This window comes from Argiope bruennichi, chromosome X2 (genome assembly GCF_947563725.1).
Source record: "Argiope bruennichi chromosome X2, qqArgBrue1.1, whole genome shotgun sequence".
Lineage (NCBI taxonomy): Eukaryota > Metazoa > Arthropoda > Arachnida > Araneae > Araneidae > Argiope > Argiope bruennichi.
The window spans coordinates 42,609,308-42,637,109 of record NC_079163.1 but is presented as its reverse complement, the minus strand read 5'-3'; positions in this window follow the sequence as shown (position 1 = coordinate 42,637,109).

Below are 27,802 nucleotides of genomic sequence, written 5' to 3'. Positions count from 1 at the left end.
TTTGTGTTCATATTAAATGTGTTCTAATGTAAGAGATCGGAAAAAGTAACATGAATTATAAATTGGACCTTTGTTCATGAATTCAAGAAATGTGTCTAGATACAACAAGTCATGAACTTATGGTATAAAATCAAAGTTTTTTGCTTCTTGCCACTTTCTATTTGTGTTTTTCATTCTTTATGCTTGATGCTGCTGCAACGGAATATTAGATCTCATTTTTCTTATTTTAATAGTTTAATCCTAATTGTACCGTTCACTTAAAATATTTGTATTAAATAAAATACTTCTTAGTCTATGTCTTTGTATTTCAAACATTGGAACATTTCTGTGTGTTGTTAAGACTGATTATGTTTCTCGTTCCTGTATATTCTTTTCTCAGCCTTTTCATAAAATTAAAAACTGAAAATATTGCTTTTTTAGTATATAAGGTATTTCAAAATGTAAAGTTTATTTTTTTGGCATATCAAGAAAAGTATGCTCAGTTGTTATTACATTTGAATTTCAATTATATCTAAAATCTCTGTTACATACTAATTTCAATGCAGAATGAAATCTGCTTTCTTTATGATGAAATTAATAATTAATCTGTATTTTGAAAAACTGAGATTGAGATTTGATGTGTAAATATTTAATTGTATGAATTTTTAAAAATAATTATTTTTGGCCTAATGTGTTTTTGTTTTACATTTCTTCAACAATACTGCATGTTGAATTTAAACTTTTTTTTTTTTTTGCATTTCCTTTTATGTGTATGGAAAGTTATGAAAGTTGTAATTCAAAGGAGCTAAACTAATCTTAAGACCTTAATCAGGTGTGTATATTTTTGGTTGTCTTTCATATTTTCAAGTTTTTTAAAAATTTTATTACCACTTTGTGTTCATATTTAAATGTGTTCTAATGTAAGGGATCAGAAAAAAGTAACATGAATTATGAATTGGATCTTTGCTCATGAATTCAAGAAATGTGTCTTGATACGACAAGTCATGAAGTTATGGTATAGAATCAATGTTGTTTGCTTCTTGCCATTTACTATTTGTATTTTTCATTTTTTATGCAGCTGCAACAGAATATTGAATCTCATTATTCTCATTTTAATAGTTTATTTCTAATTGTACTGTTCGCTTAAAATGTTGGATTTAAAGAAAATACTTCTAAGTCTATTTGTTTTTAGGACAAATTTTCAATCATTCCTATGCGATAATAAGACAAATTAAGTTTCTCCTTTGAGTACATTTTTTTTCTCAGCTTTTAGTAAATTAAAAACTGTGAAAATATTTCTTCTTATACTGCAATATATTAAAAAATGTAAAGTGTTATTCTGAGATTAAGAAAAGCGTGACAAATTGTTATTACGTTTTGAATTTTAATTTTAGCTATAATCTCAGTTACATACACTCTGATATTAATATTTATTATTGATGTAAATTATTTATGTTCTTTGGTATCATATAAAATAAAGCAGACAAATCCATCAAAATGTGGGATAAGGAAAATTTAAATAAAGCCATATTTGCAGTATTATAAGAATATTTAGTCTCCAAGCATTAAAATCACTCATTATTTTAAAATTAAAGGAAATAATAATAATTGGCAAATTTTTTCTTAAATATTCATAGAAACTTTAAACAAATGTTGAAATAAATAGTCAGAATGTAATTTACGTCAATAATTAAAAAAATGAAATGTGTCTTGAATATGAGTTTTTTTATTCCAACAAGTAAGTGAATTTTGCTGGAACTTGTTTCATGTGACAATTTCAAATGAATATGTAGTCTACATAGAGAGAAAACTTTATTTTGCGAATGAATAAAACTGAATTTTTAAAACATAAAAACTAATGAAGTTTTGACACCATATGAACAATAAATGAGGTCATCAAGGATGTTCGATTTTATAACTATTCAAGTTAGTTTTGTTATGTTGTATCAATCAAAATGTAATAAAGAAACAAGCTTATTGTGCAAAAAAATCAATATTCTAAATACATAGTAAATCAAAATTAAATATATTTAGAAAATATTAGTTCAATCCATTGACCTAGATGCAAAGTCAATCAAATTATTTAGATATCAATGATATAAAGTCCAATTTGATATTGGTGTAAATCATTTATGATCCTTATTATGAAATAAAATATAACAAGTTGTCAAATCCATTAAAAGAGAGAAGAATTTTTTTCTAAATATTTAACAACATAAAATAAAACACATGAATAATTTCAAGAGAAATTTTGACTTGAATTTGAAGAGAAAATTCAAATTAAAAATTGAAAAGTTGAATCATATGTGCTGTAAATAAGATGAAATCAAAATAATTTGCACATAATTTCTTAAATATTGATACAACTACTAAACTGTTGTTTGAATACAGTGGGAATATGCTATTCATATCAATAATTGGAAAACGAAAATGTGTGTTGAACATCAGTTTTTATTCCAAGATCAAATGAATATGTAAACTACATGGTGAGAACACTTTATATTGCAACTGAATAAAGCTGCATTTTCAATGCAGAAATTAAAAACTGAATGAAGTTTAGGCACCATATGAACAATAAATGACGTCATCAAGGATTTGCAAAATAATAACTATGCGAGTTAGTTTTGTTATGTTGTATTATTCAATATGTATAAAAAACAAACAAACTTATTGAGCAAAAAAATAAATAAGAAATAAAATACTTATTGAATCAAAACTAAATATATTTTTATAATATTAGTTCAATTTGTTAGCTTAGAAGCAAAATAAATCAAATTATTATTAAGCTACCAATGGTATGAATTCCATTTTAATATTCTTGTATCTTATCCTTGGTATCTAATAACAAATAATAACAGAAAATCAAATTTATAAATGGAGAATATTTTTAGTAGTAAAATATACAAACCTTAACTTTTATGGAAAACATTTTCCACAGCCTGAAACTACCCAGAATTTTCGTGCTATAAACAAAAGGAAATGATAATCATTTGCAACTGATTACTTAAATATACATTTATTAATTGCTTTTGTGAATAAAATGGCTGTATGTAATTTAAATCAATAATTGGAAAATGAAAATTTGTATTGAACATGAGTTTTTATTCCAAGATCAAATGCTTATGTAATCTGCATAGAGAGAAATTTTATATTGCAATGGAATGAAGTTGAATTTTAGTGAAATTAAAAACTAAACATGATTTGACAGCTAATGAAGAATTAACGAGACATTCACTGAAAATATGTTATATAATAATTAAGTAAATTATCTTTGATATGTGGTATCTGTCGAAATGTACCAAAGAAACAAACTTATTGTGCAAAAAATTAATTATTCCAAATTCTTAGTAAATCAAAATTAAACATATTTTTATAATATTAGGCCAATATGCTGACCTAGGAGCAAAATCAATCAGATTGTTTAAGTTATTAGTTGCATAAAGTCCAATTTAATATTCATGTAAATCATTTATGATACTTGGTATCATATAAAATGTGACAAATAATCAAATTCATTCTAAGCATTTAACAAAACAAAATAAAAGTAAACACCTAACAATTAAAAAAAATGCCTCCAAATAATAAAAATTAGACTTATCATGCTATAAATAAAATGAAATGGTAGTAATTTGCAAATAATTTCTTAAATATTCACACAATTATTAAACAGTTTTGTAAATAAAATGCAGATAGTAATTTTTTTCAATAATTGAAAAATGAAAATGTATATTGAACATCAATTTTTATTTCAAGTTCAAATGAATATGTAATCTCTGTAGAGAGATATCTTTATGTTTCAATAAAATGAAGTTGAATTGTAGCGAAATTACAAACCAAGTACGATTTGACACCAAATGAAAGATTTAGTTATGATGTGTGATATCATAAATATGTTTTGTGGTATCGACAAAATGTAACAAAGAAACAAAATTATAGTGCAAAAAAAAAAAAAAAAATTCCTTATTCTTAGTACATCAAAATTAAACAGATTCTTATAGGAAACCTCTCGTCTTTCAGCTTCTTTTAGAGAAGTACTGAATTCAACTTACTTCAATGCCGATATTCTTCTAGATCTTAATGGTATTCAGATGGAATTTTTATGTATCTTCCTATACGTCTGACTTTGAATTATGGAAGAAGGTATAAACTATATTTTACGCATACGAATTCAATTTTTTTTCTTCTGAAAAATAGAAGGCATGATTATGTGGCCAAAGATTGATAGCAACGACATCATTGAGCTGACGGAAGAATATAGAAAGAACTCCGGAAAAATTTATGGAAGTGTGTTCTGTACCGTACCAAGAAGTTGCAGAGGAGATTTGATCTGGAAAAAAGAAAATAATAGCTTCAACAGAGCAGCAGCATTCCAGTGAAATAAGGGCAATGCTGAAAGCTACTGTCTTATCAGCCTGATAAGGTAGTAGCTATACACACTAATTAATTTACGAATAATGCTGTGCTTCATTTTCGCCAAATTTCAAAGTGTATCTATCCTAAGACCAATGTCTTTAGACAGTTTTATTGTAAAAAATTCGGATTCTGCTTCTTCAAGTGATGTTAATTTTCACTTTAAAAAGCAATGTCTGGAATTTTTAATCGTCTTGATTTTTTGTCTTTATTTTGCTGTTGTTGTTGTTCTTTGTCTTAATTTATTTTTCACCATCTTGCCTTTGTTAAAGCTATTCATCATCATCCATTGCAGAATTAGAGCAAAGAGACATACGTCTCTTAGCAGTAAGAGAGCAGCGTGAAATAGAAGCTAACATTCTGATGAGAAATTGGATCAACATTGACTAATTATAAATTGCTCCTTCGGCATTTTAAACGAATTCCCGATGAAGATCCGTAATGTAAATATTGTATTTTTACCATTAAAATGTCAAATATTAGAGTAATATTTGAAATTTCAATCGTAATTTGGAATATATAAAAAATTAAACAATAAATGTATTAAATAATTTTGCTCAAAATATAGAAAACATTTTTCAATATTTTTTATTTATCACTCTTTCTTGTGATCAGAAAGCAGATTTCTTATGATTTTAGAAAAAAAAAAAAAAAAAAAAAATTATCATTTACAAGCAGGAATATCATTCTACACACTTTGAATGCTGTCTTGGCTTAACTTCCCTAAAAGCATTCATTTCATATCTTCCACTTAATGAGACATATATTTCAAATAGTGCCGCACACATGTGCTGCAATCCATGAACTGAAAATAAAGCTTTGTGAAACTGGACTATAATGACCCCGTGGATTTCAAAGTATTTATATTAATGCTGTATGTCATGAGAAAAATGAGGAGATTTAAGAGTCCCTTCAATAAATAAAGGGTTAATATAAAAATGTCTTAGGAGAGTTACATTCAGCAACATATCGAGACAAAGAATCCGCAAAATATTATAATCTATGTATTTTCTCTGGGCGGTTCAAGGTTAGGTTTTCTACCTCGGTACTGGTTGTCTGCGTCGTAATGCTGAGGCAGATAACACTGACAATCTTTTTTTTTATTTATTTTTTTTTTTTTTACACGGCTGTTAAGGTACTGTCAGCTTAACGACCTTACTGAAACGTACTGACGTGGAAAAAAACAAGCTTTGACGAAACCAGGGCAACTGAGAAGGAGAATAGTACGGAAAACGAGTGTCCTTGAAACGCTTACAGAAATTACACAGACCATAGTTTGGTTCAGAAAAAAAATTTATTTTTAATTGGATTTCATAATGATTGCATTTTTTATTAATTTCAATTTGAACCGATGTTTAACTCATTAGATGTGGGAATATTAAATTATAAGTACAAATATCAAGAAGGATCGCAAAATTTTCTAATTCCTTTTTTGCGAACACAGATATAATTTAATACAACAAAAGCAAACCAGAAACAAATGATACAAAATAGTATATGAAAATGCGAAATAATTATTTCCCAGTTTCGCAATGGTCTCAACTTTTATACCAGGTGTCTTGGCATCCCAAATTTTAGAGCGAATAATTTAAATATATGTTGCCGTAAGTGATGGATCATCCTCTTGAAATTTCAATAAATTTTTAATCAGAAATTCTCCAAATAAAGATATGACACAGAGATTTCTATTATCGATTTCATCAGAACAGGATTATTAAAATTTCGTGATTCAAAAAGGGATTCATATTCATTTAGTAAAAATGACATCCCATTTAGAATTTATCCTATGTCTGTTTTTATATGGACCTAGGAATTTTGAACCATAATTAAATGATTAGAACGATACCTGAGGAACACCGCAATCCATACAAAACTTATTAATATCGAAAATTATATCGTACGGTCTAAATGACTATTTAATGTTAGCTGAAAACAAAAGTAATAGGAATATTTGTGACTTGGGCCTCCTCATTTTTTCCCCCTCTAAGCAACTCCTTTCATTTTTTTCTGTGTAAAAAACGAAATAAAATCTTTTCTTTCTCCGCCATGAAAGATCATGGTAAATGCCAATTAATATCACCTGAATAGAAAGAAGAATGGAACATTTACTATGTACATGATAATATTGATTATTGGAGCTGATTGAAACCTTAATCACTTTCAACAATTTAAAATTTATTTAACAAAGAGGGGCATTTTCAATTATTTTTCATTTTAACGTTTTAAAAATTTAATTCGAAATTCTGAAAATAATTTCGAACTAAATATAATAATATTGTCGTTTATTAATATTTTAACAAACTGTTTTATTGATTATCAACTTAAATATCATTATTATATATATAATCAGTAATAAAATGTTTTGTCAGATTATGGGAATTTGCTACATAAAACTGCTCACACAAATAATTAAAATAAAAGAAAATTGCCTGATTTTAGTAGGGATGACGAATATTTTACGACCGGCTATTATGTAACCAATGTCAAAAAGTCACAAATACCAGTGATCAATACTTTTCAAAGCGGAGTGTGATTCAAATTCTTGATACGATCTTACTGGTGATATTCCGATAACAGGTCTTGGATCTCGTTAGAAAGTAACAATCGATACGATCTGTCCAATGGAAGCTCTCTAACAAGAGTTCAATCATGCATAGGGAAAGTCCCTTACCCACTGAAGTGAACGGACCGGTTATTCTTGGAATTATCGTATCGTTGTATAGGATATCACTGAAATTTATCGGAGCCTTGACTTCGCTGGAAAGTGTGAGGCTTCACAGGAAAGTGCGAAGACACCGCTCCACTTCATGGGAGTGACCTTGACTTCCCGATACTCGCATTTGACGATGCACTATTCCATAAACCATTCCTTATGACATGACTTTGATTGCATATATTCTGTTTACTGCTGGCGCCATCTGCAGGTAGAATAGAGAACTAAAGTCAACATTTTAAAGAAATGACATGTATTTATAATTCAAATTTTTTCAGAAAATTGTTTACTCCAATAAAGAAATGAAATAAATAGTTTTAAAAATCATATTCAAGAAGTGAGCTCAAATCGATAAATTAATTCAATCACACGTTACTTCGATTAGTTATTTAAATATTAGTTACAATTAATACATTTTGCATTTAATACTAATTAATAAATTTTAATTAAAAATATGATTGAAATAACAGATATTTGGAACAAAAATTTAAAAATAACAATAGTAAAATTATTTGTCTAACTTTTCTTTAATTAAGTCTCTAACTTTTCAGGAAGTTCGAATTTGCCAAATCAAAGGCCCAAGAAACTTATATTACCTTAAGGGACTCTAAATGTTTAATCAGGGAGTAAGGAAATAACTTAATACCCTCATATTCTTAATGGTTTGCCTGAAATGGTGAAATATGGGGAAAAGTAACAATGTTCGTTATTACTTATCATAGTTGTAATATTCTTATAAGCACTAATAATTTATGGTGAAGTTTGAAATAGCAACTTTAAGAGAATTAACTAAAAAAGTAATAAGTAAATTTATACAAATGTATATGGTGCAAAGCGATGAATAAGAAAAAAAAAAAAAAAAATGTAACTTACATTTGTGGTGAAAGATATTAATTTCAGGATAGCGAAGTGAACTGAAAAAATGAAATATTTATTGTATACATTTACAATTTTAAATTATTTTTATTTCCAGCTTAGATGGGCATGCTGCAACTCTGACAGTTATAAATTGTATCTGAGTAATATCTCTGTGATATTAAGATTGGATTTGCTTAATATTTCTTTCGAAATAGAGTACGTTCGCCACAATTGTGGCAATCGTTTGCCATTAAGGTTGGGGAATTAAAGATGAGTTCTTCGATATTGGACTCGAGTTTTGATTAACGTTGATCACCACATTAGTCATCCTCCAGTGAATCGGAGGTGAAACGAACGATATTTTGTCCTGTTTTTTGCTGTTATTAGTGGTGATATTGGCTATTGCGCTTTACCCATTTTTATTGTCTGAATATTTATCAGCTTTATTTATTTATTTTTTGGTTGATTATTTATCAGCTTGATTTATTTATTGGCTTATTATTTATCAGCTTGATTTATTAATTTTACAGTAATCTTGATTTTGGCAACTTTTTTTAGATGGTTTCCTGGTACATGGTTGTTTTTTTTCTTGGAGGAGTTGTGGATATCCGTTTCTTAGGTGTGGGTGAACGCTTTGGTCTTCTGCTTACTTTACGTTTCTTAGATGCTGGTAATCACTTCGGACTTGTGTGTTTTCACTTATGCCTTCTTTTTTACCTTGGCGGGCCTTTGAATAAACTGAGATTGGGATTTGATGTGTAAATATTTAATTTTATCAAATTTTAAAATTAATTATTTATGGCCTAATGTGTTTGTGTTTTACATTTCTTTAACAATACTGCATGTTGAATATAAACATTTTTTTTGCATTTCCTTTTATAGGTATGAAAAGTTATGATAGGGACTTAGTTGAAATGCAGGGAATGAGCTAAATAATTTAAGACATAAAGAGGCAGGTGTGTATTTTTTTTGTTTTTCTTTAATATTTTTAAGTTTTTTTTAATTATTTAATTACCACTTTGTGTTGTGAATTCAAGAAATGATACAACAAATCATGATTCATAATAATATATAACTGAGGATAAAAAAAGCTGATAAATATTTAGACAATAAAGATGGGTAAGGCTCAACAGCCATTATCCCCTCTAGTAACAGCAAGAAACAGGACAAAATATCGTTTGTCTCACCTCCGACTCACTCGAGGGGGAGTAATGTGGTGGCGCTTTATAAGTCAGACAACAACTACGAGACATGAGTAATTACTTCTGTCTTGTGGTCATATTACTCGGCTACAAAAAAAAAACATTGTGAGTTTGGTCCTCGCTATAACCAAATGCTACAGAGCTAAACTAATCTTAAGACGTTAAGAGGTAGGTGTGTATATTTTTGTTTTTCTTTCATATTTTCAAGGTTTTTTTTATTTAATTAACACTTTGTGTTCATATTAAATGTGTTCTAATGTAAGAGATCGGAAAAAAGTAACATGAATTATAAATTGGACCTTTGTTCATGAATTCAAGAAATGTGTCTAGATACAACAAGTCATGAACTTATGGTATAAAATCAAAGTTTTTTGCTTCTTGCCACTTTCTATTTGTGTTTTTCATTCTTTATGCTTGATGCTGCTGCAATGGAATATTAGATCTAATTTTTCTTATTTTAATAGTTTAATCCTAATTGTACCGTTCACTTACAATATTTGTATTAAATAAAATACTTCTTAGACTATGTCTTTGGATTTCAAACATTGGAACATTTCTGTGTGTTGTTAAGACTAATTATGTTTCTCTTTCCAGTATATTCTTTTCTCAGCCTTTTCATAAAATTAAAAACTGAAAATATTGCTTTTTTAGTATATAAGGTATTTCAAAATGGAAAGTTTATTTTCTTGGCATATCAAGAAAAGTATGCTCAGTTGTTATTACATTTGAATTTTAATTATATCTAAAATCTCTGTTACATACTAATTTCAATGCAGAATGAAATCTGCTTTCTTTCTGATGAAATTAATAATGAATCTGTATTTCGAAAAACTGAGATTGAGGTTTGATGTGTAAATATTTAATTGTATTAATTTTTAAAAATAATTATTTATGGCCTAATGTGTTTCTGTTTAACATGTCTTTAACAATACTGCTTGTTGAATATAAACATTATTTGCATTTCCTTTTGTAGGTATGAAATGTTATGATAGGAACTTAGTTGAAATGCAAAAAAGGAGCTAAACTAATCTTAAGACATTAAGAGGCAGGTGTGTATATTTTTTTCTTTGATATTGTCAAAATTTTTTTTTTATTTCATTACCACTTTGGGTTCATATTAAAATGTGTTCTAATTTAAGGGATCAGAAAAAAAATAACATGAATTATAAATTCGACCTTTGCTCATGATTTCAAGAAATGTGTCTTGATACAACAAGTCATGAACTTATGGTATAAAATCAAAGTTTTTTGCTTCTTGCCACTTTCTATTTGTGTTTTTCATTCTTTATGCTTGATGCTGCAACGGAATATTAGATCTCATTTTAATGGTTTACTCCTAATTCTATCGTTCACTTAAAATGTTTGTGTTAAAAAAAATACTTCTAAGACTATGTCTTTTGATTTCAAATATTTCTGTGTGTTATTAAGACTGAATATGTTTCTCATTCCAGGATATTCTTTTCTCAGCCTTTTTATAAAATTGAAAACTGAAAATATTGCTTTTTTAGAATATAAGATATTTCAAAATGTAAAGTTGATTATTTTGGCATAACACGGAAACTATGCTCAATTGTTATTATATTTGAATTATATCTAAAATCTCTGTTACATACTATTGTCAATGTAGAAGTAAATCTGCCTTCTTTCTGATGAACTTAATAATTAATATGTATTTCGAAAAACTGAGATTGGGATTTGACGTATAAATTTTTAATTGTATGATTTTTTAAAAATACCTATGTATGGCCTATTGGGTTTGTTTTTTACATTTCTTTTACAATACTGCATGTTGCATTTAAACATTTTTTTTTTTTTTTTTTTTTTTTTTTTTTTTGCATTTCCTTTTATAGATATGAAAAGTTCTGAAAATTGTAATGCAAAGATGGAGCTAAACTAATCTTAAGACATTGATCAGGTGTGTATGTTTTTGTTTGCCTTTCATACTTTCAAGTTGTTGTTTTTTTTAATATAATTACCACTTTGTGTTCATATTTAAATGTGTTCTAATGTAAGAGATCGGAAAAAAGTAACATGAATTATAAATTGGACCTTTGTTCATGAATTCAAGAAATGTGTCTAGATACAACCAGTCATGAACTTATGGTATAAAATCAAAGTTTTTTGCTTCTTGCCACTTTCTATTTGTGTTTTTCATTCTTTATGCTTGATGCTGCTGCAATGGAATATTAGATCTCATTTTTCTTATTTTAATAGTTTAATCCTAATTGTACCGTTCACTTACAATATTTGTATTAAATAAAATACTTCTTAGACTATGTCTTTGGATTTCAAACATTGGAACATTTCTGTGTGTTGTTAAGACTAATTATGTTTCTCTTTCCAGTATATTCTTTTCTCAGCCTTTTCATAAAATTAAAAACTGAAAATATTGCTTTTTTAGTATATAAGGTATTTCAAAATGTAAAGTTTATTTTTTTGGCATATCAAGAAAAGTATGCTCAGTTGTTATTACATTTGAATTTTAATTATATCTAAAATCTCTGTTACATACTAATTTCAATGCAGAATGAAATCTGCTTTCTTTCTGATGAAATTAATAATGAATCTGTATTTCGAAAAACTGAGATTGAGGTTTGATGTGTAAATATTTAATTGTATTAATTTTTAAAAATAATTATTTATGGCCTAATGTGTTTCTGTTTAACATGTCTTTAACAATACTGCTTGTTGAATATAAACATTATTTGCATTTCCTTTTGTAGGTATGAAATGTTATGATAGGAACTTAGTTGAAATGCAAAAAAGGAGCTAAACTAATCTTAAGACATTAAGAGGCAGGTGTGTATATTTTTTTCTTTGATATTGTCAAAATTTTTTTTTTATTTCATTACCACTTTGGGTTCATATTAAAATGTGTTCTAATTTAAGGGATCAGAAAAAAAATAACATGAATTATAAATTCGACCTTTGCTCATGATTTCAAGAAATGTGTCTTGATACAACAAGTCATGAACTTATGGTATAAAATCAAAGTTTTTTGCTTCTTGCCACTTTCTATTTGTGTTTTTCATTCTTTATGCTTGATGCTGCAACGGAATATTAGATCTCATTTTAATGGTTTACTCCTAATTCTACCGTTCACTTAAAATGTTTGTGTTAAAAAAAATACTTCTAAGACTATGTCTTTTGATTTCAAATATTTCTGTGTGTTATTAAGACTGAATATGTTTCTCATTCCAGGATATTCTTTTCTCAGCCTTTTTATAAAATCAAAAACTGAAAATATTGCTTTTTTGCAATATAAGATATTTTAAAATGTAAAGTTGATTATTTTTCATAACACGGAAACTATGCTCAATTTATAGTATATTTGAATTATATCTAAAATCTCTGTTACATACTATTGTCAATGTAGAATGAAATCTGCCTTCTTTCTGATGAACTTAATAATTAATATGTATTTCGAAAAACTGAGATTGGGATTTAACGTAGAAATTTTTAATTGTATGATTTTTTAAAAATACCTATGTATGGCCTATTGGGTTTGTTTTTTACATTTCTTTTACAATACTGCATGTTGCATTTAAACATTTTTTTTTTTTTTTTTTTTTTTTGCATTTCCTTTTATAGATATGAAAAGTTCTGAAAATTGTAATGCAAAGATGGAGCTAAACTAATCTTAAGACATTGATCAGGTGTGTATGTTTTTGTTTGCCTTTCATACTTTCAAGTTGTTTTTTTTTTTAATATAATTACCACTTTGTGTTCATATTTAAATGTGTTCTAATGTAAGAGATCGGAAAAAAGTAACATGAATTATAAATTGGACCTTTGTTCATGAATTCAAGAAATGTGTCTAGATACAACAAGTCATGAACTTATGGTATAAAATCAAAGTTTTTTGCTTCTTGCCACTTTCTATTTGTGTTTTTCATTCTTTATGCTTGATGCTGCTGCAATGGAATATTAGATCTCATTTTTCTTATTTTAATAGTTTAATCCTAATTGTACCGTTCACTTACAATATTTGTATTAAATAAAATACTTCTTAGACTATGTCTTTGGATTTCAAACATTGGAACATTTCTGTGTGTTGTTAAGACTAATTATGTTTCTCTTTCCAGTATATTCTTTTCTCAGCCTTTTCATAAAATTAAAAACTGAAAATATTGCTTTTTTAGTATATAAGGTATTTCAAAATGTAAAGTTTATTTTTTTGGCATATCAAGAAAAGTATGCTCAGTTGTTATTACATTTGAATTTTAATTATATCTAAAATCTCTGTTACATACTAATTTCAATGCAGAATGAAATCTGCTTTCTTTCTGATGAAATTAATAATGAATCTGTATTTCGAAAAACTGAGATTGAGGTTTGATGTGTAAATATTTAATTGTATTAATTTTTAGAAATAATTATTTATGGCCTAATGTGTTTCTGTTTAACATGTCTTTAACAATACTGCTTGTTGAATATAAACATTATTTGCATTTCCTTTTGTAGGTATGAAATGTTATGATAGGAACTTAGTTGAAATGCAAAAAAGGAGCTAAACTAATCTTAAGACATTAAGAGGCAGGTGTGTATATTTTTTTCTTTGATATTGTCAAAATTTTTTTTTATTTCATTACCACTTTGGGTTCATATTAAAATGTGTTCTAATTTAAGGGATCAGAAAAAAAATAACATGAATTATAAATTCGACCTTTGCTCATGATTTCAAGAAATGTGTCTTGATACAACAAGTCATGAACTTATGGTATAAAATCAAAGTTTTTTGCTTCTTGCCACTTTCTATTTGTGTTTTTCATTCTTTATGCTTGATACAGCAACGGAATATTAGATCTCATTTTAATGGTTTACTCCTAATTCTACCGTTCACTTAAAATGTTTGTGTTAAAAAAAATACTTCTAAGACTATGTCTTTTGATTTCAAATATTTCTGTGTGTTATTAAGACTGAATATGTTTCTCATTCCAGGATATTCTTTTCTCAGCCTTTTTATAAAATCAAAAACTGAAAATATTGCTTTTTTGGAATATAAGATATTTCAAAATGTAAAGTTGATTATTTTGGCATAACACGGAAACTATGCTCAATTGTTATTATATTTGAATTATATCTAAAATCTCTGTTACATACTATTGTCAATGTAGAAGTAAATCTGCCTTCTTTCTGATGAACTTAATAATTAATATGTATTTCGAAAAACTGAGATTGGGATTTGACGTATAAATTTTTAATTGTATGATTTTTTAAAAATACCTATGTATGGCCTATTGGGTTTGTTTTTTACATTTCTTTTACAATACTGCATGTTGCATTTAAACATTTTTTTTTTTTTTTTTTTTTTTGCATTTCCTTTTATAGATATGAAAAGTTCTGAAAATTGTAATGCAAAGATGGAGCTAAACTAATCTTAAGACATTGATCAGGTGTGTATGTTTTTGTTTGCCTTTCATACTTTCAAGTTTTTTTTTTTTTTAATATAATTACCACTTTGTGTTCATATTTAAATGTGTTCTAATGTAAGAGATCGGAAAAAAGTAACATGAATTATAAATTGGACCTTTGTTCATGAATTCAAGAAATGTGTCTAGATACAACAAGTCATGAACTTATGGTATAAAATCAAAGTTTTTTGCTTCATGCCACTTTCTATTTGTGTTTTTCATTCTTTATGCCTGATGCTGCTGCAACGGAATATTAGATCTCATTTTTCTTATTTTAATAGTTTAATCCTAATTGTACCGTTCACTTAAAATATTTGTATTAAATAAAATACTTCTTAGACTATGTCTTTGGATTTCAAACATTGGAACATTTCTGTGTGTTGTTAAGACTGATTATGTTTCTCGTTCCAGTATATTCTTTTCTCAGCCTTTTCATAAAATTAAAAACTGAAAATATTGCTTTTTTAGTATATAAGGTATTTCAAAATGTAAAGTTTATTTTTTTGGCATATCATGAAAAGTATGCATAGTTGTTATTACATTTAAATATTAATTATATCTGAAATCTCTGTTACATACTATTGTCAATGCATAATGATATCTGCTTTCTTTCTGATGAAAATAATTATCTGTATTTCGAAAAACTGAGATTGGGATTTGATGTGTAAATTTTTAAAAATAATTATTTATGGCCTATTGTGTTTGTGTTTTACATGTCTTTAACAATACTGCTTGTTGAATATAAACATTTTTTGCATTTCCTTTTGTAGGTATGAAATGTTATGATAGGAACTTAGTTGAAATGCAAAAAAGGAGCTAAACTAATCTTAAGACATTAAGAGGCAGGTGTGTATATTTTTTTCTATGATATTGTCAAGTTTTTTATTTTTATTTCATTACCACTTTCGGTTCATATTAAAATGTGTTCTAATTTAAGGGATCAGAAAAAAAAAATAACATGAATACTTTCAAGTTGTTGTTTTTTTAATATAATTACCACTTTGTGTTCATATTTAAATGTGTTCTAAAGTAAGAGATCGGAAAAAAGTAACATGCATTATAAATTGGACCTTTGTTCATGAATTCAAGAAATGTGTCTAGATACAACAAGTCATGAACTTATGGTATAAAATCAAAGTTTTTTGCTTCTTGCCACTTTCTATTTGTGCTTTTCATTCTTTATGCTTGATGCTGCAACGGAATATTAGATCTCATTTTAATGGTTTACTCCTAATTCTACCGTTCACTTAAAATGTTTGTGTTAAAAAAAATACTTCTAAGACTATGTCTTTTGATTTCAAATATTTCTGTGTGTTATTAAGACTGAATATGTTTCTCATTCCAGGATATTCTTTTCTCAGCCTTTTTATAAAATCAAAAACTGAAAATATTGCTTTTTTGCAATATAAGATATTTTAAAATGTAAAGTTGATTATTTTTCATAACACGGAAACTATGCTCAATTTATAGTATATTTGAATTATATCTAAAATCTCTGTTACATACTATTGTCAATGTAGAATGAAATCTGCCTTCTTTCTGATGAACTTAATAATTAATATGTATTTCGAAAAACTGAGATTCGGATTTAACGTAGAAATTTTTAATTGTATGATTTTTTAAAAATACCTATGTATGGCCTATTGGGTTTGTTTTTTACATTTCTTTTACAATACTGCATGTTGCATTTAAACATTTTTTTTTTTTTTTTTTTTTTTTTTTTTTGCATTTCCTTTTATAGATATGAAAAGTTCTGAAAATTGTAATGCAAAGATGGAGCTAAACTAATCTTAAGACATTGATCAGGTGTGTATGTTTTTGTTTGCCTTTCATACTTTCAAGTTGTTTTTTTTTTTTAATATAATTACCACTTTGTGTTCATATTTAAATGTGTTCTAATGTAAGAGATCGGAAAAAAGTAACATGAATTATAAATTGGACCTTTGTTCATGAATTCAAGAAATGTGTCTAGATACAACAAGTCATGAACTTATGGTATAAAATCAAAGTTTTTTGCTTCTTGCCACTTTCTATTTGTGTTTTTCATTCTTTATGCTTGATGCTGCTGCAATGGAATATTAGATCTCATTTTTCTTATTTTAATAGTTTAATCCTAATTGTACCGTTCACTTACAATATTTGTATTAAATAAAATACTTCTTAGACTATGTCTTTGGATTTCAAACATTGGAACATTTCTGTGTGTTGTTAAGACTAATTATGTTTCTCTTTCCAGTATATTCTTTTCTCAGCCTTTTCATAAAATTAAAAACTGAAAATATTGCTTTTTTAGTATATAAGGTATTTCAAAATGTAAAGTTTATTTTTTTGGCATATCAAGAAAAGTATGCTCAGTTGTTATTACATTTGAATTTTAATTATATCTAAAATCTCTGTTACATACTAATTTCAATGCAGAATGAAATCTGCTTTCTTTCTGATGAAATTAATAATGAATCTGTATTTCGAAAAACTGAGATTGAGGTTTGATGTGTAAATATTTAATTGTATTAATTTTTAGAAATAATTATTTATGGCCTAATGTGTTTCTGTTTAACATGTCTTTAACAATACTGCTTGTTGAATATAAACATTATTTGCATTTCCTTTTGTAGGTATGAAATGTTATGATAGGAACTTAGTTGAAATGCAAAAAAGGAGCTAAACTAATCTTAAGACATTAAGAGGCAGGTGTGTATATTTTTTTCTTTGATATTGTCAAAATTTTTTTTTATTTCATTACCACTTTGGGTTCATATTAAAATGTGTTCTAATTTAAGGGATCAGAAAAAAAATAACATGAATTATAAATTCGACCTTTGCTCATGATTTCAAGAAATGTGTCTTGATACAACAAGTCATGAACTTATGGTATAAAATCAAAGTTTTTTGCTTCTTGCCACTTTCTATTTGTGTTTTTCATTCTTTATGCTTGATGCAGCAACGGAATATTAGATCTCATTTTAATGGTTTACTCCTAATTCTACCGTTCACTTAAAATGTTTGTGTTAAAAAAAATACTTCTAAGACTATGTCTTTTGATTTCAAATATTTCTGTGTGTTATTAAGACTGAATATGTTTCTCATTCCAGGATATTCTTTTCTCAGCCTTTTTATAAAATCAAAAACTGAAAATATTGCTTTTTTGGAATATAAGATATTTCAAAATGTAAAGTTGATTATTTTGGCATAACACGGAAACTATGCTCAATTGTTATTATATTTGAATTATATCTAAAATCTCTGTTACATACTATTGTCAATGTAGAAGTAAATCTGCCTTCTTTCTGATGAACTTAATAATTAATATGTATTTCGAAAAACTGAGATTGGGATTTGACGTATAAATTTTTAATTGTATGATTTTTTAAAAATACCTATGTATGGCCTATTGGGTTTGTTTTTTACATTTCTTTTACAATACTGCATGTTGCATTTAAACATTTTTTTTTTTTTTTTTGCATTTCCTTTTATAGATATGAAAAGTTCTGAAAATTGTAATGCAAAGATGGAGCTAAACTAATCTTAAGACATTGATCAGGTGTGTATGTTTTTGTTTGCCTTTCATACTTTCAAGTTGTTGTTTTTTTTAATATAATTACCACTTTGTGTTCATATTTAAATGTGTTCTAATGTAAGAGATCGGAAAAAAGTAACATGAATTATAAATTGGACCTTTGTTCATGAATTCAAGAAATGTGTCTAGATACAACAAGTCATGAACTTATGGTATAAAATCAAAGTTTTTTGCTTCATGCCACTTTCTATTTGTGTTTTTCATTCTTTATGCCTGATGCTGCTGCAACGGAATGTTAGATCTCATTTTTCTTATTTTAATAGTTTAATCCTAATTGTACCGTTCACTTAAAATATTTGTATTAAATAAAATACTTCTTAGACTATGTCTTTGGATTTCAAACATTGGAACATTTCTGTGTGTTGTTAAGACTGATTATGTTTCTCGTTCCAGTATATTCTTTTCTCAGCCTTTTCATAAAATTAAAAACTGAAAATATTGCTTTTTTAGTATATAAGGTATTTCAAAATGTAAAGTTTATTTTTTTGGCATATCATGAAAAGTATGCATAGTTGTTATTACATTTAAATATTAATTATATCTGAAATCTCTGTTACATACTATTGTCAATGCATAATGATATCTGCTTTCTTTCTGATGAAAATAATTATCTGTATTTCGAAAAACTGAGATTGGGATTTGATGTGTAAATTTTTAAAAATAATTATTTATGGCCTATTGTGTTTGTGTTTTACATGTCTTTAACAATACTGCTTGTTGAATATAAACATTTTTTGCATTTCCTTTTGTAGGTATGAAATGTTATGATAGGAACTTAGTTGAAATGCAAAAAAGGAGCTAAACTAATCTTAAGACATTAAGAGGCAGGTGTGTATATTTTTTTCTATGATATTGTCAAGTTTTTTATTTTTATTTCATTACCACTTTCGGTTCATATTAAAATGTGTTCTAATTTAAGGGATCAGAAAAAAAAAAATAACATGAATACTTTCAAGTTGTTGTTTTTTTAATATAATTACCACTTTGTGTTCATATTTAAATGTGTTCTAAAGTAAGAGATCGGAAAAAAGTAACATGCATTATAAATTGGACCTTTGTTCATGAATTCAAGAAATGTGTCTAGATACAACAAGTCATGAACTTATGGTATAAAATCAAAGTTTTTTGCTTCTTGCCACTTTCTATTTGTGCTTTTCGTTCTTTATGCTTGATGCTGCAACGGAATATTAGATTTCATTTTAATGGTTTACTCCTAATTCTACCGTTTACTTTAAATGTTTGTGCTAAAGAAAATACTTCTAAGACTATGTCTTTTGATTTCAAATATTTCTGTGTGTTATTAAGACTGAATATGTTTCTCATTCCAGGATATTCTTTTCTCTGCCTTTTCATAAAATCAAAAACTGAAAATATTGCTTTTTTGGAATATAAGATATTTTAAAATGTAAAGTTGATTATTTTGGCATAACACGGAAACTATGCTCAATTGTTATTATATTTGAATTATATCCAAAATCTCTGTAACATACTATTGTCAATGTAGAATGAAATCTGCCTTCTTTCTGATGAACTTAATAATTAATATGTATTTCGAAAAACTGAGATTGGGATTTGACGTATAAATTTTTAATTGTATGATTTTTTAAAAATACCTATGTATGGCCTATTGTGTTTGTTTTTTACATTTCTTTTACAATACTGCATGTTGAATTTAAACATTTTTTTTTTTTTTTTGCATTTCCTTTTATAGATATGAAAAGTTATGAAAATTGTAATGCAAAGATGGAGCTAAACTAATCTTAAGACATTGATCAGGTGTGTATGTTTTTGTTTGCCTTTCATACTTTCAAGCTGTTGTTTTTTTAATATAATTACCACTTTGTGTTCATATTTAAATGTGTTCTGATGTAAGAGATCGGAAAAAAGTAACATGAATTATAAATTGGACCTTTGTTTATGAATTCAAGAAATGTGTCTAGATACAACAAGTCATGAACTTATGGTATAAAATCAAAGTTTTTTGCTTCTTGCCACTTTCTATTTGTGTTTTTCATTCTTTATGCTTGATGCTGCTGCAACGGAATATTAGATCTCATTTTTCTTATTTTAATAGTTTAATCCTAATTGTACCGTTCACTTAAAATATTTGTATTAAATAAAATACTTCTTAGTCTATGTCTTTGTATTTCAAACATTGGAAAATTTCTGTGTGTTGTTAAGACTGATTATGTTTCTCGTTCCTGTATATTCTTTTCTCAGCCTTTTCATAAAATTAAAAACTGAAAATATTGCTTTTTTAGTATATAAGGTATTTCAAAATGTAAAGTTTATTTTTTTGGCATATCAAGAAAAGTATGCTCAGTTGTTATTACATTTGAATTTCAATTATATCTAAAATCTCTGTTACATACTAATTTCAATGCAGAATGAAATCTGCTTTCTTTATGATGAAATTAATAATTAATCTGTATTTTGAAAAACTGAGATTAAGATTTGATGTGTAAATATTTAATTGTATGAATTTTTAAAAATAATTATTTTCGGCCTAATGTGTTTTTGTTTTACATTTCTTGAACAATACTGCATGTTGAATGTAAACTTTTTTTTTTTTTTTTTTTTTTTGCTCTTCCTTTTATGTGTATGGAAAGTTATGAAAGTTGTAATTCAAAGGAGCTAAACTAATCTTAAGACCTTAATCAGGTGTGTATATTTTTGGTTGTCTTTCATATTTTCAAGTTTTTTAAAAATTTTATTACCACTTTGTGTTCATATTTAAATGTGTTCTAATGTAAGGGATCAGAAAAAAGTAACATGAATTATGAATTGGATCTTTGCTCATGAATTCAAGAAATGTGTCTTGATACGACAAGTCATGAAGTTATGGTATAGAATCAATGTTGTTTGCTTCTTGCCATTTACTATTTGTATTTTTCATTCTTTATGCAGCAGCAACAGAATATTGAATCTCATTATTCTCATTTTAATAGTTTATTTCTAATTGTACTGTTCGCTTAAAATGTTGGATTTAAAGAAAATACTTCTAAGTCTATTTGTTTTCAGGACAAATTTTCAATCATTCCTATGCGATAATAAGACAAATTAAGTTTCTCCTTTGAGTACATTTTTTTTCTCAGCTTTTAGTAAATTAAAAACTGTGAAAATATTTCTTCTTATACTGCAATATATTAAAAAATGTAAAGTGTTATTCTGAGATTAAGAAAAGCATGACAAATTGTTATTACGTTTTGAATTTTAATTTTAGCTATAATCTCAGTTACATACACTCTGATATTAATATTTATTATTGATGTAAATTATTTATGTTCTTTGGTATCATATAAAATAAAGCAGACAAATCCATCAAAATGTGGGATAAGGAAAATTTAAATAAAGCCATATTTGCAGTATTATAAGAATATTTAGTCTCCAAGCATTAAAATCACTCATTATTTTAAAATTAAAGGAAATAATAATAATTGGCAAATTTTTTCTTAAATATTCATAGAAACTTTAAACAAATGTTGAAATAAATAGTCAGAATGTAATTTACCTCAATAATTAAAAAAATGAAATGTGTCTTGAATATGAGTTTTTTTATTCCAACAAGTAAGTGAATTTTGCTGGAACTTGTTTCATGTGACAATTTCAAATGAATATGTAATCTACATAGAGAGAAAACTTTATTTTGCGAATGAATAAAACTGAATTTTTAAAACATAAAAACTAATGAAGTTTTGACACCATATGAACAATAAATGAGGTCATCAAGGATGTTCGATTTTATAACTATGCAAGTTAGTTTTGTTATGTTGTATCAATCAAAATGTAATAAAGAAACAAGCTTATTGTGCAAAAAAATCAATATTCTAAATACATAGTAAATCAAAATTAAATATATTTAGAAAATATTAGTTCAATCCATTGACCTAGATGCAAAGTCAATCAAATTATTTAGATATCAATGATATAAAGTCTAATTTGATATTGGTGTAAATCATTTATGATCCTTATTATGAAATAAAATATAACAAGTTGTCAAATCCATTAAAAGAGAGAAGAATTTTTTTCTAAATATTTAACAACATAAAATAAAACACATGAATAATTTCAAGAGAAATTTTGACTTGAATTTGAAGAGAAAATTCAAATTAAAAATTGAAAAGTTGAATCATATGTGCTGTAAATAAGATGAAATCAAAATAATTTGCACTAATTTCTTAAATATTGATACAACTACTAAACTGTTGTTTGAATACAGTTGGAATATGCTATTCATATCAATAATTGGAAAACGAAAATGTGTGTTGAACATCAGTTTTTATTCCAAGATCAAATGAATATGTAAACTACATGGTGAGAACACTTTATATTGCAACTGAATAAAGCTGCATTTTCAATGCAGAAATTAAAAACTGAATGAAGTTTAGGCACCATATGAACAATAAATGACGTCATCAAGGATTTGCAAAATAATAACTATGCGAGTTAGTTTTGTTATGTTGTATTATTCAATATGTATAAAAAACAAACAAACTTATTGAGCAAAAAAATAAATAAGAAATAAAATACTTATTGAATCAAAACTAAATATATTTTTATAATATTAGTTCAATTTGTTAGCTTAGAAGCAAAATAAATCAAATTATTATTAAGCTACCAATGGTATGAATTCCATTTTAATATTCTTGTATCTTATCCTTGGTATCTAATAACAAATAATAACAGAAAATCAAATTTATAAATGGAGAATATTTTTAGTAGTAAAATATACAAACCTTAACTTTTATGGAAAACATTTTCCACAGCCTGAAACTACCCAGAATTTTCGTGCTATAAACAAAAGGAAATGATAATCATTTGCAACTGATTACTTAAATATACATTTATTAATTGCTTTTGTGAATAAAATGGCTGTATGTAATTTAAATCAATAATTGGAAAATGAAAATTTGTATTGAACATGAGTTTTTATTCCAAGATCAAATGCTTATGTAATCTGCATAGAGAGAAATTTTATATTGCAATGGAATGAAGTTGAATTTTAGTGAAATTAAAAACTAAACATGATTTGACAGCTAATGAAGAATTAACGAGACATTCACTGAAAATATGTTATATAATAATTAAGTAAATTATCTTTGATATGTGGTATCTGTCGAAATGTACCAAAGAAACAAACTTATTGTGCAAAAAATTAATTATTCCAAATTCTTAGTAAATCAAAATTAAACATATTTTTATAATATTAGGCCAATATGCTGACCTAGGAGCAAAATCAATCAGATTGTTTAAGTTATTAGTTGCATAAAGTCCAATTTAATATTCATGTAAATCATTTATGATACTTGGTATCATATAAAATGTGACAAATAATCAAATTCATTCTAAGCATTTAACAAAACAAAATAAAAGTAAACACCTAACAATTAAAAAAAAATGCCTCCAAATAATAAAAATTAGACTTATCATGCTATAAATAAAATGAAATGGTAGTAATTTGCAAATAATTTCTTAAATATTCACACAATTATTAAACAGTTTTGTAAATAAAATGCAGATAGTAATTTTTTTCAATAATTGAAAAATGAAAATGTATATTGAACATCAATTTTTATTTCAAGTTCAAATGAATATGTAATCTCTGTAGAGAGATATCTTTATGTTTCAATAAAATGAAGTTGAATTGTAGCGAAATTACAAACTAAGTACGATTTGACACCAAATGAAAGATTTAGTTATGATGTGTGATATCATAAATATGTTTTGTGGTATCGACAAAATAAAACAAAAAAACAGAATTATAGTGCAAAAAAAAAAAAAAAAATCCTTATTCTTAGTACATCAAAATTAAACAGATTCTTATAGGAAACCTCTCGTCTTTCAGCTTCTTTTAGAGAAGTACTGAATTCAACTTACTTCAATGCCGATATTCTTCTAGATCTTAATGGTATTCAGATGGAATTTTTATGTATCTTCCTATACGTCTGACTTTGAATTATGGAAGAAGGTATAAACTATATTTTACGCATACGAATTCAATTTTTTTTCTTCTGAAAAATAGAAGGCATGATTATGTGGCCAAAGATTGATAGCAACGACATCATTGAGCTGACGGAAGAATATAGAAAGAACTCCGGAAAAATTTATGGAAGTGTGTTCTGTACCGTACCAAGAAGTTGCAGAGGAGATTTGATCTGGAAAAAAGAAAATAATAGCTTCAACAGAGCAGCAGCATTCCAGTGAAATAAGGGCAATGCTGAAAGCTACTGTCTTATCAGCCTGATAAGGTAGTAGCTATACACACTAATTAATTTACGAATAATGCTGTGCTTCATTTTCGCCAAATTTCAAAGTGTATCTATCCTAAGACCAATGTCTTTAGACAGTTTTATTGTAAAAAATTCGGATTCTGCTTCTTCAAGTGATGTTTATTTTCACTTTAAAAAGCAATGTCTGGAATTTTTAATCGTCTTGATCTTTTGTCTTTATTTTGCTGTTGTTGTTGTTCTTTGTCTTAATTTATTTTTCACCATCTTGCCTTTGTTAAAGCTATTCAGCATCATCCATTGCAGAATTAGAGCAAAGAGACATACGTCTCTTAGCAGTAAGAGAGCAGCGTGAAATAGAAGCTAACATTCTGATGAGAAATTGGATCAACATTGACTAATTATAAATTGCTCCTTCGGCATTTTAAACGAATTCCCGATGAAGATCCGTAATGTAAATATTGTATTTTTACCATTAAAATGTCAAATATTAGAGTAATATTTGAAATTTCAATCGTAATTTGGAATATATAAAAAATTAAACAATAAATGTATTAAATAATTTTGCTCAAAATATAGAAAACATTTTTCAATATTTTTTATTTATCTCTCTTTCTTGTGATCAGAAAGCAGATTTCTTATGATTTTAGAAAAAAAAAAAAAAAAAAAAAAAAATTATCATTTACAAGCAGGAATATCATTCTACACACTTTGAATGCTGTCTTGGCTTAACTTCCCTAAAAGCATTCATTTCATATCTTCCACTTAATGAGACATATATTTCAAATAGTGCCGCACACATGTGCTGCAATCCATGAACTGAAAATAAAGCTTTGTGAAACTGGACTATAATGACCCCGTGGATTTCAAAGTATTTATATTAATGCTGTATGTCACGAGAAAAATGAGGAGATTTAAGAGTCCCTTCAATAAATAAAGGGTTAATATAAAAATGTCTTAGGAGAGTTACATTCAGCAACATATCGAGACAAAGAATCCGCAAAATATTATAATCTATGTATTTTCTCTGGGCGGTTCAAGGTTAGGTTTTCTACCTCGGTACTGGTTGTCTGCGTCGTAATGCTGAGGCAGATAACACTGTCAATCTTTTTTTTTTTTTTTTTTTTTTTTTTACACGGCTGTTAAGGTACTGTCAGCTTAACGACCTTACTGAAACGTACTGACGTGGAAAAAAACAAGCTTTGACGAAACCAGGGCAACTGAGAAGGAGAATAGTACGGAAAACGAGTGTCCTTGAAACGCTTACAGAAATTACACAGACCATAGTTTGGTTCAGAAAAAAAATTTATTTTTAATTGGATTTCATAATGATTGCATTTTTTATTAATTTCAATTTGAACCGATGTTTAACTCATTAGATGTGGGAATATTAAATTATAAGTACAAATATCAAGAAGGATCGCAAAATTTTCTAATTCCTTTTTTGCGAACACAGATATAATTTAATACAACAAAAGCAAACCAGAAACAAATGATACAAAATAGTATATGAAAATGCGAAATAATTATTTCCCAGTTTCGCAATGGTCTCAACTTTTATACCAGGTGTCTTGGCATCCCAAATTTTAGAGCGAATAATTTAAATATATGTTGCCGTAAGTGATGGATCATCCTCTTGAAATTTCAATAAATTTTTAATCAGAAATTCTCCAAATAAAGATATGACACAGAGATTTCTATTATCGATTTCATCAGAACAGGATTATTAAAATTTCGTGATTCAAAAAGGGATTCATATTCATTTAGTAAAAATGACATCCCATTTAGAATTTATCCTATGTCTGTTTTTATATGGACCTAGGAATTTTGAACCATAATTAAATGATTAGAACGATACCTGAGGAACACCGCAATCCATACAAAACTTATTAATATCGAAAATTATATCGTACGGTCTAAATGACTATTTAATGTTAGCTGAAAACAAAAGTAATAGGAATATTTGTGACTTTGGCCTCCTCATTTTTTCCCCCTCTAAGCAACTCCTTTCATTTTTTTCTGTGTAAAAAACGAAATAAAATCTTTTCTTTCTCCGCCATGAAAGATCATGGTAAATGCCAATTAATATCACCTGAATAGAAAGAAGAATGGAACATTTACTATGTACATGATAATATTGATTATTGGAGCTGATTGAAACCTTAATCACTTTCAACAATTTAAAATTTATTTAACAAAGAGGGGCATTTTCAATTATTTTTCATTTTAACGTTTTAAAAATTTAATTCGAAATTCTGAAAATAATTTCGAACTAAATATAATAATATTGTCGTTTATTAATATTTTAACAAACTGTTTTATTGATTATCAACTTAAATATCATTATTACATATAATAAGTAATAAAATGTTTTGTCAGATTATGGGAATTTGCTACATAAAACTGCTCACACAAATAATTAAAATAAAAGAAAATTGCCTGATTTTAGTAGGGATGACGAATATTTTACGACCGGCTATTATGTAACCAATGTCAAAAAGTCACAAATACCAGTGATCAATACTTTTCAAAGCGGAGTGTGATTCAAATTCTTGATACGATCTTACTGGTGATATTCCGATAACAGGTCTTGGATCTCGTTAGAAAGTAACAATCGATACGATCTGTCCAATGGAAGCTCTCTAACAAGAGTTCAATCATGCATAGGGAAAGTCCCTTACCCACTGAAGTGAACGGACCGGTTATTCTTGGAATTATCGTATCGTTGTATTGCATATCACTGAAATTTATCGGAGCCTTGACTTCGCTGGAAAGTGTGAGGCTTCACAGGAAAGTGCGAAGACACCGCTCCACTTCATGGGAGTGACCTTGACTTTCCGATACTCGCATTTGACGATGCACTATTCCATAAACCATTCCTTATGACATGACTTTGATTGCATATATTCTGTTTACTGCTGGCGCCATCTGCAGGTAGAATAGAGAACTAAAGTCAACATTTTAAAGAAATGACATGTATTTATAATTCAAATTTTTTCAGAAAATTGTTTACTCCAATAAAGAAATGAAATAAATAGTTTTAAAAATCATATTCAAGAAGTGAGCTCAAATCGATAAATTAATTCAATCACACGTTACTTCGATTAGTTATTTAAATATTAGTTACAATTATTACATTTTGCATTTAATACTAATTAATAAATTTTAATTAAAAATATGATTGAAATAACAGATATTTGGAACAAAAATTTAAAAATAACAATAGTAAAATTATTTGTCTAACTTTTCTTTAATTAAGTCTCTAACTTTTCAGGAAGTTCGAATTTGCCAAATCAAAGGCCCAAGAAACTTATATTACCTTAAGGGACTCTAAATGTTTAATCAGGGAGTAAGGAAATAACTTAATACCCTCATATTCTTAATGGTTTGCCTGAAATGGTGAAATATGGGGAAAAGTAACA